The following is a 12266-nucleotide window of genomic DNA, read 5'->3' on the forward strand; positions in this document are numbered from 1 at the left end:
AAAACGGGTAAAAACACTTACTTCAACTCCTCATGTTCAAACCTCTCCATGACCTCCTCCCTCCCTATCTCTTACCTACCCCCCTCCAACCTGCTGAGACCTCTTGTACTGCCCCAAGACCGGCTTTTTGTGCATCCCCAAGTTTTACTGACTCACCATTGATAGCTTTTCCTCCAGCTGGGCCCTCAGCTTGGAATTCCCTTCATAAACCTTTATACCTCTCGCTCCTCCTTTAACATGCACGTTATAACCTACCTTTTTGACCAAACTTTTGATTTTTGTTCCTAATATTTTCACCATCAAATATTGTCTGATTTTGCTTGGCGTGTTTTACAATGTTGAAGGCTCTGTATCAATATCAGTTGCTGCTGCTGTATTGTTGAAAGTGTCAAACATTGAATCACATGGATAAGACAGGCGGCAGGCAGGTTTGATCCCCACTCTAGCAGACTTCAATATGGCAGTAGTAAAAACCAGCAATATCATCCAGGATTTTCCACTGCCAATTTAATGGGGTGATGGTGACATAGACTAGATGAGAGCCAGCTGATGCTCTGGATACATGGGTTCGAATCCCACCATGGTAACTGGTAGAATTTGAATTCAAGTAAAAAATGTGTTATACAAAGCCAGTCTCAGTTATGATGACCATGAAACTATCTTGTTGTTTTTATTGTCATAAAAATCCATCTGGTTCACTAGTGTTCTTTAGAGAAGGAAATCTGTCGTCCTTACCTGGTCTGGCCTATATGTGATTCCAGACCCATAGCAATGTGGTGGATCTTAACTGCCCTCTGAAATTACCAAGCAAATGATTAAGGGCAATTAGGGATGGGCAGAAAATGCTGGCCTTATTGGTGATGCCCACATCCCATGAAAGAACATTTTAAACGGTCAATGAAATTGGGTGAGGATACAAGTCCAAAATGATCAACGTCTTGAAATATTTTGGGATTTCCCCGCCTCAAGCTATCCACCATCCTGCCTTGGGACTATATCGCCGTCCCTTCACTGTTGCTGGGTCAAAAACCTGGAACTACCTCCCAGACTGTGGGTGCATCTACAGGAATGGTCTGCAAAGTTTAAAGACTTTGGTAGAATGGTATTTGCTACCAAATAAACCTGTTGGACTTTAACCTGGTGTTGTTAAAACTCTTACTAAGTTTAAAGAAGACAGCTCATCATCACTTTTTCAGAAGGGAAATTCAAGATGGTATCAAACACTGCCAGTGATGCCCACATTTCACGATTAAAATAAAAAAGGAAGGAACTAAGGAGGAGCATCCATTGCCTGTTCAGCTTTGATTGTCCATACATTGACACCAAACTGGCATTGAGAAGCTTCCACAGGCAGTCACATGAATAGAAATGGGGAAACGTCATGCAGGTTTATGAAGTCTGGAAAGATTTACTCTGTATCTAATTATATGCTGTACCTGTCCTGGGAGTGTTTGGGACAGTGTAGAGGGAGCTTTACTCTGTATCTAACCCCGTGCTGTACCTGTCCTGGGAATGTTTGATGGGGACAGTGTAGAGGAAGCTTTACTCTGTATCGAACCCCATGCTGTACCTGTCCTGGGAGTGTTTGATGGGAACAGTGAAGAGGGAGCTTTACTCTGTATCTAACCCCGTGCTGTACCTGTCCTGGGAATGTTTGATGGGGACAGTGTAGAGGGAGCTTTACTCTCTATCTAACCCCATGCTGTCCTATCGTGGGAGTGTTTGATGAAACAGTGTAGAGAGAGTTTTAGTCTGCAAGTTCTTGATGGTGCATATAGAATTTAACGAACATATCCCTGACACATCTAAACTTGCAAGACCGGAATTTTCTATAGCTTCAGGACTTTTTAAAACATTCTTTCAGGTGATGGGGATGTCATGGCTAGACCAGCATTTATAGCCCATCCCTGATTGCCCTGGAGAAGGTGGTAGTGTGCTGCCTTCTTGAACTACTGTAGTTCATGTGCTATAGGTAAACTCTCGATGCTTCTTGGGAGGGAACTCTAGAATCTTGATCCAGCAACAATGAAGGAATGGGGGATATATTTTGAAATCAGCACGGTGTGAGCTTAGAGGGGAACTGGCAAGTGGTTGCGTTCCCATCCATTTGCTACCCTTCTTTATAAGTAGTAGAGGTGATGAGTTTGGATGGCGCTGTCAAAGGAATTGGTGAATTCCTGCAGTGCATCTTGTAAATGATATACACTGCTGCAGCTGTGCTTTGGTGGTGGAGAGAGTGAATGTTGAAGGTAAAAGCAAAGTTTATTAGTGTCACAACTAAGGCTTACATTAACACTGCAATGAAGTTACTGTGAAATTTCCCTAGTCGCCACACTCTGGCGCCTGTTCGGGTCAATGCACCTAACCAGCACGTCTTTCAGACTGTGGGAGGAAACCGGAGTACCCGGAGGAAACCCATGCAGACACGGGGAGAACGTGCAAACTTCGCACAGACAGTGACCCAAGCCGGGAATCGAACCCGGGTCCTGGGCGCTGTGAGGCAGCAGTGCTCACCACTGTACTACCGGGTGGTGGACAGGTGCCAACCAAGTGGGCTGCTTTGTTCTGAATAGTGTTGAGTTTCTTGAGTGTTGCATCATGTAAACAAGTTGGGAAGGTTTGAAATGGCAGGGGGATGGTAACCTATGCAAGGAGCCAGAGGAGGGGGAAACAAGGACAAGAACAAAAGACAGAAAGGGGAATAAGAAAATTGATAGGCAGAGAAATCAAGTGTCAGAATCCAATAGGGCCACAATGAAAAATAATAGGAACAGGCCATTAATGTTAAAAAGACAAGTCTTGGCTTTGTGCCCTCATGCGTGGAGCACTCGCAAAGAAGTGAATGAGTTAATCACGCAAGTACATGTTCGGGATTACAGAGACATGGCTGCAAAGTGACCAGCGATGGGAAATGGACATCCAGAGGTATTCCGACAGACAAAAAGGAAAAGGTAGCGGGTTTGCATTGCTAGTTAAAGAGGAAATTAAGACAATAGTGAGGAAGGATATTAGCTCCAATGATGTGGAATTTGTATGGGTAGAACTGAGAAACATCAAGGGGTTTTATTTCAACCCCCAAACTGTAGTTGTGATGGTGGGGATTGCATTAAACAGGAAATTAGGGACGCATGGGACAGAGGAACATATGTAATTATGGGTGACTTTAATCTGCATACAGAATGGGCAAATCAATTAGTAATAATACCGTAGAGGAGGAATCCTAGACTGTTTATAGGATGGTTTTTGGGACCAATACGTTGAGGAATCAACAAGAGAACAGGCCATCCTAGCCTGTGCATTGTGTAATGAGAAAGGAATAATTGGCAATCTCATTGTGCAAGGCCCCTTGGGGATGAGTGACCAGAATATGATAGAATTCTTCATCAAATGAGTGACGTGGTTGATTCTGAGACTAAGGTTTTGAATCTAAATAAAGGAAACTACGATGGTATGAGGCGCAAGTTAGTTATGATGGATTGGGGAACGTTACTCAAAGGGATGATGGTGGATAAGCAATGGCAAATATTGAAAGAGCGCATGGGTGAACGGCAGCAATTGTTCATTCCTGGCTGGTGCAAAAATCAAACCGGAAAGGTGGCCAAAGCATGTCTTACAGGGGAAATTAGAGATAGTATTAGATCCAAGGCAGAGGCATACAAGTTGGTCAGAAAAAACGGCAGACCTTAGGATTTGGAGCAGTGTAGAATTCATCAAAGGAGGACAAGGGGATTAATTAGGAAGGCGAAAATAGAATACAAGAGTAAGCTTGTAGGGAACATAAAAACTGTCCGTAAAGTTTCTATAGGTATGTGAAGAGGAGAAGATTGGTGAAGACAAATGTAGGTCCCTTACAGTCAGCAACAGGGGAATTTATAATTGGGCAGCAAAGGAATGGCTGACCAACTAAATACATTGGTTCTGTTTTCACAAAGGAGGGCACAAATAAGATAGCAGAAATGTTGGGGAACACAGGGTTTAGTGAGAGGGAGGAACTCGAGGAATTCCATATTAGTCAGGAAATGGTGTCGGGGAAATTGATGGGATTGAAGACTGATAAATTCCCAAGGCCTGATAATCCACATCCCAGAGTACTTAAGGAAGTGGTCCTAGAAACAGTGGATGCATTGGTGGTCATCTTCCAAGATTCTATCGATTCTGGAACAGTTCCTATGGATTGGAGGGTAGCTAATGTAACCCCATCATTTAAAAAGGAAGGTAGAGAGGAAACAGGGAATTATAGAACAGTCAGTCAGATGTCGGTCGTGGTGAAAATTCTAGAGTCCATTATAAAAGATTTTATTGTAAGACACTTGGAAAACAGTGGCAGGATCGGACCGAGTCAGCCTGGATCTACAAAAGAAAATGAAAGTTGACAAATCTACTGGAGTTCTTTGAGGATGTAACTAGTAGAGTTGATGAGGGGGAGCCAGTTGATGTGATTTATTTGGGCTTTTGACATGGTCCCATATAAGAGATTAGCATGTAAAACTAAAGCACATGGGATTTGTGGTAGTGTATTGAGATTGATAGAAAACTGATTGGCAGACAGGAAACAAAGAGTCTGAATAAATGGGTCTTTTTCCAAATGGCAAGCTGATAATTTAGATGAGGGAAATAAATGTTATAACTCCAAATTTGTAGATGACACAAAGCTTGGGGGGGGGGTGGGGTGTGGGGTAGGGTAAGCTGTGAGGAAGATGAAGAGATGCTTTAGTGTGATTTGGATAAGTTGAGTGAGTGGGCAAATGCTTGGCAGATCAGTATAACGTGGATAACTGTGAGATTATCCACTTTGGTAGCAAAAACAGGAAGACAGATTATTATCTGAATGGTTAGATTGGGAGAGAGGAATGTCCTCGTACACCAGCTGAAAATAAGCGTGCAGGTGCAGCAGGTAGGGAAGGAGGCAAATGATATGTTTGCCTTAATAGTGAGAGGATTCAAGTACAGGAGCAGGGATGTCTTGAGGCAATTATAAAGGACGTTGGTGAGACCACACCTGGAATATTGTGTGCAGTTTTGGTCTCCTTATCTGAGGAAGGATGTTCTTGGTGCGGAGAGAGCACAGTAAAGTTTATCAGACTGATTCCATAGAACCATAGAAAATTACAGCTCAGAAACAGGCCTTTTGGCCCTTCTTGTCTGTGCCGAACCATTTTTTGCCTAGTCCCACTGACCTGCACTTGGACCATATCCCTCCACACCCCTCTCATCCATGAACCCGTCCAGGTTTTTCTTAAATGTTAAAAGTTAAAAGCATTTACCACTTTATCCGGCAGCTCATTCCACACTCCCACCACTCTCTGCGTGAAGAAGCCCCCCCCTAATATTCCCTTTAAACTTTTCTCCTTTCACCCTTAACCCATGCCCTCTGGGATGACAGGACTGACGTATGAGGAGATATTGAGTTGGTTAGGATTATATTCACTGGAGTTTAGAAGAATGAGGGGGGATCTCATAGAAACCTATAATATTCTAACATGACTAGATAGGGTGGATGCAGGAAGGATGTTCCCAATGGAGGGGGAGTCCAGAACCAGGGATCACAGTCTAACGATACCGGGTAAACCATTTCGAACTGAGATGAGGAGAAATTTCTTCACTGAGAGTGGTGAGCCTGTGGAATTGGCTACCACAGAAAACAGTTGAGACCAAAACATTGTGGCCGGAATTCTCCCAAAAAATGTCTTAAGTGTCGACTTCGCGTGAAAACTGGATTAATTCACACTGCTTTTTTCAGTGGGAGTTCAGAGAAGAATCTTCCACACTCTGTGCACTGCAGAGGCCACCAGTGTGAATATCATTAAAAACCAGGGAACGGGGCCTATCCCCATTGGAGAGGTTGAAATCAGCATGCTGAGTGAGCTACTGCGCATGCGCTGAGATTGGCGCGTGCGCAGTTGCCCTGCACTGATGGTCTCCTGATCGCTGGCCAGCCCTCGTGGCCTGTGCATCGCCAGTCAGCCACCTTCCCCCCGCCCCCCCCCCCACCCCCACAACAGTTACCCCCTGCCATCCAACCCGCCCCGATCGCTGGTCTCCCTCCTTCCCTCCTCCACCGATCCCGACTGCAGAGTGGTAGTGGGAACCCCCACCAATTGCCCCCAGGCCCCACCACCTGGGCAATGCTCCATGCCTGATGGGCAGTGCCAAGAAAGTGTCCGACCCTCTGGGGGGGGCCTCAAATGGCCCCCCCTTCACTCCAGCGGGGGCGGGTTGCTAGTTCCCCAAAAATAGGGAGCTACTGTAAACCCCACTGGAGTGAACCACTCGAGCGGGGGGAGAGGCCAGTGAGCTCGGAGACTTCAGTCCCGTGCCCGCTAATTCCATTTAAATCACATGCAAAATAAGATTAAAATTACTTCTGCGCCTCCCTGCCGATTTTCCGCGCTGAGCAGATGCCGCTGGAAATCCGGCGCTGGGGGATGTTATCACAGTGGGAACACGTGCATAAATCCTGTGCATCGCCCGCCGCGAGATTCTCCCATCCCGATGCACTAAAGATTTTGTGCAGCGGGATTGGAGAATCGCGGCCTGTATCTTTTCAAGAAGAAATTAGATATAGCTCTTTGGGTGAAGGATATGTGGGGGGGGGCGGGGGGAGGGGAAGCAGGAACAGGTTACTGAGTTGGATGAGCAGCCATGATAATGAATAGGGAAGCAGCCTTGATGGGCTGAATGGCCTAATCCTGCTCCTATTTTCTCTGTTTCTATGAGAGTATTCCATCACGCTCCTGACTATTGCAGATGGTGGACAGGCTTTGCGGGCGGCTCAGGAGGTGAGATACTTACTACAGAATTGCCAGTCTCTGGCCTCTTCCTGCAGCCACAGTATTTATATGGCTGGTCCAGTTCTGTTTCTGGTCAATGGTGACCTTGCAGGATGCTGATAGTGGGGGATTTGGTGATGGTGATACTTTAAATATCAAGGGGTGATCGTTGGATTCTCTCTTGTTGGAGGTGGTCATTACCTGGCATGTGTGTGTGGCAAGATGGTTTCTTGCCACTTATCAACCCAAGCCTGACAGTTGTCCAGGTCTTTCTGCATATAAAAACAAACTGCTTCAATATCTGCGGAGCTGCGAATGGAGCCGAACATTATGCATTAAAAAAATTTTTTTCATAATGTATGGGTGTCACTGGCAAGACCAACATTTGGTGCCTATCCCTAATTGTCCTTGAACTGAGTGGCTTGTTAGACCATTTCGGAGGGCAGTTAAGAATGAACCACATTGCTGTGGTCTAGAGTCACATGTGGGCCAGACTGGGTAAGAACGGCAGATTTCCTTCCCTAAAGGACATTAGTGAACCAGATGGGTTTTTACAACAAGTGTGATAGTTTCATGGTCACCATTACTGAGACTAGCTTTCAATTCCAGATTTTATTAATTGGATTTAAATGAGCAGCGAACAACCCCACTTCTGACCTTGCGATGGAGGGAAGGTCATTGATGAAACGGCTGTTCATGGTTGGACCTAGGGCACTAGCCTGATATCCTGGAGCTGAGATGAGCTGATACTTTCTCAGAAGACTAAGGAAATTTGGCATGTCAACTATGACTCTCTCCAACTTTTACAGATGCACGATAGAAAGCATTCTTTCTGGTTGTATCACAGCTTGGTATGGCTCTTGCTCTGCCCAAGACCACAAGGAACTACAAAAGGTTGTGAATGTAGCCCAATCCATCACGCAAACCAGCCTCCCATCCATTGACTCTGTCTATACTTCCTGCTGTAAGGACCCCACGCACCCGGACATTCTCTCTTCCATCATCTTCCTTCGGGAAAAAGATACAAAAGTCTGAGGTCACGTACCAACTGACTCAAAAACAGCTTCTTCCCTGCTGCTGTCAGACTTTTTTGAATGGACTTGCCTTGCATTAAGTTGATCTTTCTCTACACCCTAGCTATGACTGTAACACTACATTCTGCACTCTCTCATTTCCTTCTCTATGAACGGTATGTTTTGTCTGTATAGCGCGCAAGAAACAATACTTTTCACTGTATGTTAATACATGTGACAATAATAAATCAAATCAAATGACTGACCACTAATCACCACAATCATCTTCCTTTGTGCCAGGTATAACTCTAACAAGCAGTGGGCTTTCCCTCTATTTCCATTGACTCCACAACTGGGGCTTCTTGATATCACATTCGGTCAATGCTGTTTTGATGTCAAGGGCAGTCAGTCTCATCCCCAGCTCTTTCGTCCATGTTTAGACCAAGGCTGTATTGAAGCCAGGAGCTAAACTGTACATCAGTGAGCAGGTTATTGCTGAGAAAGCTCTGTTGGATAGTCTTGTCGACGACATCCTCCATTACATTACTGATGACCGAGAGTAGACTGATGTGGCACGAATTGATCGGGTTGGATGAGTCCTTCTTTCTGTGTGTAGGACATAACCGGGGCGATTTTCCACATTGCTGGGTAGATGCCAGTGTTGTAACTGTACTGGAACAGCTTGGTGAGTTCTGGAGCACAAGTCTTTGGTGTTAATACCAGAATGTTATCAGGATCCATATTCTTTGCCGTATCCAGTGCCTTCAGTTTGTTGATATCACGTAGAGTGGATCGAATTGGCTGAAGACTGATATCGGAGATGCTGGAGACCTGGGGAGAAGGCTGAGATGGATCATCCACTCGGCATATCTGGCTGAAGATGGTTGCAACTGGTTCTGCTTTATCTTTTGCATTATGTGCTGGGCTCCTCCTCCATTTGAGGAGGGGGATATTTGTGGCGTCTCCTCCTCCAGTGAGTTGTTTAATTGCCCATCAGCATTCACGGCTGGACTGCAGAACTCAGATTTGATTGGTTGGTTGTGAGATCACTTAACTCTGTCTATTACTTGCTGATTAAGCTGTTTGGCACACAAGTAATCCTGTTTTGTAGCTTTACCAGGTTGACACGTCATGTTTAGGTATGCCTGGTGCTGCTCCTGGCATGCCCTCCTGCACTCTCCATTGAACCAGGGTTGATCCCCTGGCTTGGTGGTAATGGTAGAGTGGGGGATATGCCGGGTCATGAGTTACAGATTGTGGTTGAGTACAATTCTGCTGCTGCTGATGGCCCACAGCGCCCCATGGATACCTAGTCCGGGATTCTCCCACTCACCCGCTGTTGAAATTCTCCAGTCTCGCTCCTGTGAATGGAGATTTGGCTGAGCGCCGGAGCAGCAAGATCAGAGAATTTTGGCCCCAGTCTTGAGTTGCTAGATCTGTTTGAAGTCTACCCTATTTAGTACAGTGGTAGTGCCTTACAACATGATGGAAGGTATCCTCAGTGTGAAGACAGGATGGAATAAGAACTGTGCAGTGGTCACTCCTCACGGATGGTATGTTGCCTACCGGATGCCAGGGTCCGTGACGTCTCGGACCGTGTTTTCCGGATTCTTAAGGGGGAGGGGGAACAGTCACAAGTCGTGGTACACATTGGTACCAACGACAGGTAAGAGAAGGGACGGGGATTTAAAACAGGAATTTAGGGAGCTGGGCTGGAAGCTGAGAGCCAAGACAAAACATGTGGTCCTCTCTGGTACGTTGCCAGTGCCACGTGATAGCGAATTGAGGAACAGGGAGAGAGTGCAGTTAAACATGTGATTGCAGGGATGGCGTAGGAGGGAGGGTTTCTGCTATGTGGATAATTGGAACACATTCTGGGGAAGGCGGGACATGTACAAACAGGACGGGGTGCACCTGAACCAGAGGGGCACCAATATCCTGGGAAGGAAATTTGCTACGGCTCTTCAGGGGGATTTAAACTAATTTGTCAGGGGAGTGGGAAAAGGAGTTGTAGTCCGGAAGTCAGTGTTGAGGGTAGTGAGGTATTGGGGAAGGTATCAAGGTCAAGGGTGGGTACCAGTAGACAGGAAGGTGGGTTGAAGTGTGTCTACTTCAATGCAAGGAGCATCCGGAACAAGGTAGATGAACTTGGGGCATGGATTGGTACTTGGGACTACGATGTTGTGGCCATTACGGAAACATGGGTAGAACAAGGACAGGAATGGTTGTTGGACGTTCCGGGGTATAGATGTTTCAGTAAGTGTAGGGAAGCTGGTAAAAGAGGTGGAGGAGTAGCATTGTTAATCACGGATAGTTTAACGGCTGCGGAAAAGCACTTCGAGGGGGATCTACATACTGAGGTAATATGGGCTGAAGTTAGAAATAGGAAAGGAGCGGTCACGTTGTTAGGAGTTTACTATAGGCCCCCAAACAGTAATAGAGATGTGGAGCAAGAAATTGCTAAGCAGATTATGGATAGGTGTGGGGGGGCCACAGGGTAGTTGTCATGGGTGACTTTAACTTTCCAAATATTGATCGGAACCTTTGTAGGTCGAATAGTTCGGATGGGGCAGTTTTTGTGCAGTGTGTGCAGGAGGGTTTCCTGACACAATATGTGGATAGGCCGACAAGAGGTGGGGCCACATTGGATTTGGTACTGGGAAATGAACCAGGCCAAGTGTTAGATTTGGTTGTGGGAGAGCACTTTGGAGATAGTGACCACAATTCGGTGTCTTTTGTTATTGCAATGGAGAGGGATAGGGCCGTACGGCAGGGCAAGGTTTAGAATTGGGGGAGAGGTAATTATGATGCGATTGGGCAAGAATTAGGGGGCATAAGATGGGAACAGAAACTGTCAGGGAAAGGCTCTAATGAAAAGTGGAACTTTTTCAAGGAACAAATACTGTGTGTCCTTGATAGGTATGTCCCTGTCAGGCAGGGAGGAAATGGCCGAGTGAGGGAACCATGGTTCACAAAAGAGGTAGAATGTCTTGCAAAAAGGAAGAGGAAAGCTTATGTAGGGATGAGGAAACAAGGTTCAGATGGCTCGATTGAGGGTTACAGGTTCGCAAGGAATGAGCTGAAAAAGGGGCTTAGGAGGGGGCATGAGAAGCCCTTGGCGGGTCGGATCAAGGAAAACCCCAAGGCTTTTTACTCTTATGTGAGGAATAAAAGAATGACCAGGGTGAGTTTAGGGCCGGTCAAGGACAGTAGTGGGAACTTGTGTATGGAGTCAGTAGAGATAGGCGAGGTGATGAATGAATACTTTTCTTCAGTGTTCACCAAGGAGAGGGGCCATGTTTTTGAGGAAGAGAAGGTGTTACAGGCTAATAGGCTGGAGGAAGAACATAGAACAGTACAGCACGATGTTGTGCCGAGCTTTATCTGAAACTAAGATCAAGCTATCCCACTCCCTATCATCCTGGTGTGCTCCATGTGCCTATCCAATAACCACTTAAATGTTCCTAAAGTGTCTGACTCCACTGTCACTGCAGGCAGTCCATTCCACACCCCAACCACTCTCTGAGTAAAGAATCTACCTTGGACGTCCTTCCTATTTCTCACCATGAACCCTATAGTTATGCCCCCTTGTAATAGCTCCATCCACCTGAGGAAATAGTCTTTGAACGTTCACTCTATCTATCCCCTTCATCATTTTATAAACCTCTATTAAGTCTCCCCTCAACCTCCTCCGCTCCAGAGAGAACAGCCCTAGCTCCCTCAACCTTACCTCATAAGACCTACCCTCCAAACCAGGCAGCATCCTGGTAAATCTCCTCTGCACTCTTTCCAGCGCTTCCACATCCTCCTTATAGTGAGGTGACCAGAACTGCACACAATATTCCAAATGTGGTCTCACCAAGGTCCAGTACAGTTGCAGCATAACCCCACGGCTCTTAAACTCCAACTCCCTGTTAATAAAAGCTAACACACTATAGGCCTTCTTCGCTTCTCGGCCTTTTGGCTAAGATCAAGTGTAGTTATGCAGATGCTGCACTTGGTTGAGGTCATTAGGTTACATTGAAGCTTCATATGTTTCATATGAAGCAATTTTTAAAAGCGGTATCTCGGCCTTTTGGCTAAGATGCAAATGAGCTCAAGTCTTGGAGGAGGAATTGCTTTCCCTCCTCCAATCAGCTTGGCTCATGTAGATCAGGCCCAGGACAGGATAAATGGTCGCTTGCCCTGTCTTGCCAGCCTGGATCGGAAATGTCTCAACTTGTTGAGACTCTGAATTGGACTTGATTTGATTGAATTGGAAAAATATTTTAAAAAACTATAGGCCTTCTTCACAGCTCTATCCACTTGAGTGACAACCTTCAGAGATCTGTGGATAAGGACCCCAAGATCTCTCTGTTCCTCCACAGTCTTCAGAACCCTACCTTTGACCCTGTAATCCACATTTAAATTAATCCTCCCTTTGGATAGGCACATGGAGCACATCAGGATGATAGGGAGTGGGATAGCTTGATCTTGGTTTCAG

The 12266-nt window shown here is 45.9% G+C and overlaps 1 protein-coding gene and 1 pseudogene across 16 annotated transcripts in view; both read left to right on the forward strand.

Moving 5' to 3' along the window:
• The window catches only part of ldb1a (LIM domain binding 1a), a 113538-nt gene that overhangs the window by 65323 nt on the left and 35949 nt on the right, over positions 1–12266 (forward strand). The window lies entirely within an intron of this gene.
• Positions 11728–11929, forward strand: LOC144501083 (U2 spliceosomal RNA; annotated as a pseudogene).

The sequence above is a fragment of the Mustelus asterias genome, chromosome 11, assembly GCF_964213995.1.
Source record: "Mustelus asterias chromosome 11, sMusAst1.hap1.1, whole genome shotgun sequence".
Classification (NCBI taxonomy): Eukaryota; Metazoa; Chordata; class Chondrichthyes; order Carcharhiniformes; family Triakidae; genus Mustelus; species Mustelus asterias.